The following is a 6,000-nucleotide window of genomic DNA, read 5'->3' as shown; positions in this document are numbered from 1 at the left end:
TGTTGCGTAGCTACCAATTACTTGCTAACTTCAAGTTACAATAATTAATAGAAAACGGACAACACGGCTCAGCTAAAATGGCTTTAATTTACAGTAAAGTAACAACACAAGTGATTCAAACTATAGTTTCTAGTCTTAATCATCACTTTAAATAACACATTTTCGCTGCTTCTGAATGTTCTCATGGCTGTGGATGTCTATCAATATCGCTCATTTTGAAGATGAGGTCAGAGGGCAATAAGGATCCGTATCAGACCGGCGATGAGAGCAATATGCTCGCATGGCACACAAACACAATGTTAATAACATGACACATTATATGATCATGACACACCTTGTAAATTATTACACAATTGAAACATCAATATAGTCATATAAGGAACTCCAAGACACAGATTGGCTAAATGTACAGACATATTTGAATTTTGTACATAGCCCATACTGAAAACCACCCTCAAACACATTCAAGATGCTCTTGAATATATTATGCTTGGAAGACCGATACAATGTATTGTTAATGTAAATGTATGAGTGTAATATAATTGTGCCACATGTCATCTGCTTCCTCCATACACAGTTACAATCATGCCAGGATCAACTTTTAAAATTTGCATTTCATGCAAAACACGCATCTGGGTGGCATGCAAGAAGTGCAAGGTTTGTGGTGCTCAACAGCCAATGAAGGTTGCCCTGGAAAAGGTGAAGGCCAGGGCCACAAAGCAGTGGGCGCAGAAGACCATACAAGGCCACAATGTCCCCAAGATCCTTGACAAGGCATCAGCCCTGGTGAGTTTGTAAGCAACTGATTAACAAGGGTTAAAATGTGTTTTAAAAATACACTCATGTAGGTTGTGAATAGGAAGTTCAACAACAAGTGTTTGAAATGACTAAACCGTAAGAAACAATAAGAAATGTCTATCACATACACAATGTAGTGCTTACTCTTTCAGTCACTTAGGAAGTGACTCTAGCTTTCAACCAAGAGAAGATGTCATCAGGTGGTGTCCAGCTTTCATTGGGCATTTGAGCCCTGAACCACAGCGCCCTTGAGAAGATGTCATCAGGTGGTGTCCAGCTTTCATTGGGCATTTGGGCCCTGAACCACAACGCCCTTGAGATGGCGGGTCGGCAGTGATGGCCAGTACTGGGAATAGCCAGGCCTGCCGTCCCTTGTCCCTGCACTTTTGGACCAGGTCCTGGTACTTGGTGGCTTTCCTCTCTGAGGCTTCGCCGCATCCGTCTTCCCACGGGACGGTCAGTTCGATCAGGATGATCTTCTTGGCCTCTTCTGACCAAATGACCATTTTAGGCCTCAGGGAAGTTTGGACGACCTGGGGAATGTGTGGTTTCCTTCCCAGGTCTACCCTCATCTCCCATGCTGGTGCTGTCTGAAGGAGGCTCTTCTTGGTCCTCTTGGAGGATGATGGTTTCTCCCCCTCCCTATGGCCTGGATGGATGGTGTTGGTCTCGATTGAGGTTGGTGCTTTTTCCGTCTTTCCTGCTCCAAGAAGTCTGCTAGTGCACTTCAGCAGGCTTTCTGCCCGTTCCACTTCTGTGACTGCTGCCCATTTGTGACCGGATCTTGTGGGGACGCATGCGCCTCTAACCATCTTGTCGGTGGAATCTCTGAGCATCATCACAACCCTGCACTTTGCCACCTTGAACTCCTCAACCACCGATGATAGGGGTAGCTGTAGCTGTCCCGACCTGATATAGAGCCCTACTGACATGAAGCTTGGTGGAATACCAAGCCACTTGCGGAGATTTTTGTCAGCACTGTCAGCAGCCACAGGAGTCTTGGTAGCAGGCCATGTTGGAACAGCCAGGTCTTGAACTTGCCTGGTAGGTCTGAGCTCTCTATCTTTTGCGTCCACTCTTCAGCTTGCTTCTCGGTCCTGGAAACACTGCCTCTGTCCTTGAGCGATGAATCGAACCACTTGCCATGGCATTTATTGGGTTCTCCTCAATCGATGGTATGGCTTCCCCCTGGATTTGAAGCTGGAACCTGTTTGTAACTTTACCATTACTGATCACCATGCTTCTTGACTTCTTTGGCTTGCACTTCATTCGAGCCCACGTTGCTACATCGTAGAGTGCCTTCAGGATCCACCTTGTTTGCACATGGGTTGCTGTTGTAATGGTGAGGTCATCCATAAAGCCTCTTAGTGGAGGTTGGCGAATACCAGACTCCATTATTGGCCCTCTGGATTCCATCACTGCCGCTGTAATAAGTAGGTTTATTCCCATAATGGGACAAGATGGGGGAGATGGTGCGATCCCCATTTCCAGGTCCTCCTACTGATTTGTAAAGTGGGTGGTCTGGAACCGTAACTTGAATCCACTGAAGTAGGTGGCTCATTCCCCTGATGTGTTGGGGGATATGGTAATGCTCCATGGTATGTGGAAGTATTTTTGTGTCAATGAGACATTTTCATGAAGGGTTTGTAAAACATTAAATATTTTGTGTTCTTGTATTACAGGAGCTCTAAAAATACAGTGCCTTGCAACCTACCCCGCTACATGTTATCTTGCAATATTGTGTAGATTATTCTGTTCATTCTAGTTTCAATTCCTAGAACTCAAGAACATTTTAAATAATAACTATTTTTCAGTTTTTAATGTATTCATTTTTAATGATAGAAGACAAATCACTTATTATACTGTTGGACCCAATAACATTGTGATGCCTTTCAGGGGGGGTTGAATACTTTTGCCTGGGCGCTGTAGTTGAAAAAAGCTATGAAGAAAGCTTTGCATGGAAATGTTTACTAAACAATTTAAAACATATCCAGTGCAGTCAATCCAACTGATGGGATTTCAGAGATTTCCTGAGCAACTGTAACATTTATTCTACAGGTGTTCCAAATGCAGCAAGTGGGCTTGTGCCCACTCCTGTTGTTCTGCCGCATTAAAGGCACAACCGTTAAAGCGGATGTTTCGACAACGATGATATTCGAAACAGCTGAAGAAAGAAAGGCTCTTGATCACATTAAGACCATATTCGAGCGTCTTGTGACAACAGGTTTGAGCCTTGACCATATGTTTTATCATGTACCATTCTCAGACAAGCACTGTAATTCATTGAAGTGCATAATTGACATTAACCATTAAATGTTAAAATACACACTATGCTTAATCTGTCATGGAAACACGATATATGTTTCACTTTTTTATTGTAGTGGTAGCTCGATCCGCTACACCTGGGACATCCGCACCACCTCCCACCGCTACACCTGGGACATCCGCACCACCTCCCACCGCTACACCTGGGACATCCGCACCACCTCCCACCGCTACACCTGGGACATCCGCACCACCTCCCACCGCTACACCTGGGACGTCCGCACCACCTCCCACCGCTACACCTGGGACATCCGCACCACCTCCCTCTGCTTCACCGGGGACGTCCGCACCACCTCCCACCGCTACACCTGGGACATCCGCACCACCTCCCACCGCTACACCTGGGACATCCGCACCACCTCCCACTGCTACACCTGGGACATCCGCACCACCTCCCACCGCTACACCTGGGACATCCGCACCACCTCCCACCGCTACACCTGGGACATCTGCACCACCTCCCTCTGCTTCACCGGGGACATCCTCCAAAGTTATGAGTTGGTGTCTGAAAAACATGATCATAAGATGGAAAGCACAATTAGTATTTATTTTGTTCTCACCAATGAAACATTTCATCACATCTTTACATTTATCAGATGTTCTGAAGTGAGGAAATGCAATGCATACAACATTACCAGACGTAAACAATACCTACCATTCTGTCTATAGAGACGATTTGTTCTTTGTTTTACTCCAAGTGCCAGCTCCTCAATTCTCCTCCTTAGTGGCAGCAAAGAGGAATCAGCACTGGTGGGTTCTGCTGAGGAGTAAATCATTGCTTTTCATCTACAGCCCAGTACATATAAAAGCAATAGTGTCTATGCCTATTGTTATATAAAATAGTAATTACGTACAGTGTGTTTACATTTTTTTTCAAATGGAACAGCAAATGATTTGCATGCGACAACCTCTACACACCAGTGTCTTTTGCCCAAGTCTGGACATCCAGGACAAACTGCTCTAACATCTCTTCATCAATCCCAAGTTCTGCCTTAAGGGTGGCAAGGCTTTCCAGTTCTTTTGTGTGGTTCTTCTTGGTCTGAAGTATGCAGATAGGTCATTCCCACGCATCAAACAAACATTGCATTCAATACATGAGCAGCTGACAGAAAATGTGATTTGTCACCTTGAAATATCTGGCACACAGAGCATGGCACAAATTGTGCACTTTAAGATTATTCCAGGCCATGCTTTGGAGGGTCAGTGTGTTGGTTCGTCCTACAAATGACAATAAATTCAGTTCTTTGGAAGTATAACATACAACAGCTTGATTTCAACACATTCATAAAGAATTCGATGCAATGTTTTTTTTATTATTTAACTGAAGTACTCAATGTAAATATTTTAATGAATTTCTATATCAAATAATGTCAAAAGCAATAACAAGTATGGAACAAGATAGCATGTGCAAAACTGTCAACTGAGACATTTTATGTAGCATTTGAAGAAATGTATTTACAGCTCAGACACAAGAAAATAAGGGTCCTGGGCAATGCTTTCCCACCTGCTTTGGACATGAATTTTGTGTTGCACGCCAGCCTGGACAGGAAGCTGTTTACTTGCTCCACCTCTTCACCTAGGGTGGAGCCTGCACCAGTTTGGTAGCCACCACCATAAAGGATCTGTTTAAGTTTGTTAGTTAATTATCAAACACAGTCTGAGATTAAGCGACATAGTGTGTAGGTGAAATTGATAGCTTACCTCACATTTAAGCCCATGTGCTTTGGCATGAAGCACTGACAGGAATGGTTTCATCTCAAGTAGATGCCTGTACTCAGGGCATGCTTTGCCAATTTTGTGCAGGTAGGGCATATATTTGCACACCACATCCATACAGAAGAATATAGCTCTTTGATTGGAAGCTATTTCTTTCTGCAGGAACATAGGGTATGCAAAAATTTCACCTCTGTATAAAGGATAAACAATTAAACATGTTATTATTGAAGATGAACCATGGTATGATCCAGTCCTTTGAAAATAGCACAGTAATTACCTGAACATGTTAAGTGCTCGTAAAAGCACCCCGTGGCGGCACACAGCAACTTCCAGCCCCTCCTCATCCAGACTTGCACCAGATTTTCTGGATCTCTCCTTTGCTGCTGTGAACTCAGCACTACCACAGGAGCCCTTTCCTGTATTCTGATTTCAAGGAAAAAAAAAATTTAAGAGAAGAGAAGGGAGATCAAAATACTAAATACTACAAAGCAGGTAATATGTGTAGTAAGGTTGATAGAGCAGCCTCAAGCTTACATGCTCAGTTCTGGAGTGGATGTAATCCACAAAGGACGCCACATCCCCATCTTTACACAGAAAGATGCCCTCAAAAAATCCACTGTCATCAGAACTAGATGAAAAGAGCATGACATGGCACAATTGAATACATTTTACAAAAAGCATGTAATGCATAGTAGTTCAGCTTTAAAAGTAGGGGAACATCTATTGAGGTTTTCTTACTTTCCAGCTTTTTTAAAACGATACTGCTTGCGGTTGCCATCCACTGCCACAGCGAGCATCTGAGGTGTGCAAGCTGGACAAGTGAATGGCTCCTCTTTACACATTTCAGAGAGTTTATACTGGCAAATAGCCCACTCAGTATAACTTCTGTTTAATGTGTCGCTGCACACAGTACCAGTCTGAAAGAGAAAATGCCATGTGAAGATAAAACAAGACACCTGGTGATATTGGATTGACCCAAAATCCAATATATTCTTCACACAACAGAAAACAATATTAACTACTTTTTTCATCAAGGATGTTGGAAGCACATGTTTCAAGCACTCACCCTGCCATAAGACGTGGTCTTCATATTTAACATCTTCACCATAGCTAGCCTTGAACTGCCTGGGGAAGCCAGTTTGAAATCCTCGAAGGCCTTGA

The sequence above is a fragment of the Clupea harengus genome, chromosome 8, assembly GCF_900700415.2.
Source record: "Clupea harengus chromosome 8, Ch_v2.0.2, whole genome shotgun sequence".
Lineage (NCBI taxonomy): Eukaryota > Metazoa > Chordata > Actinopteri > Clupeiformes > Clupeidae > Clupea > Clupea harengus.
This window is presented reverse-complemented; position numbering follows the sequence as displayed.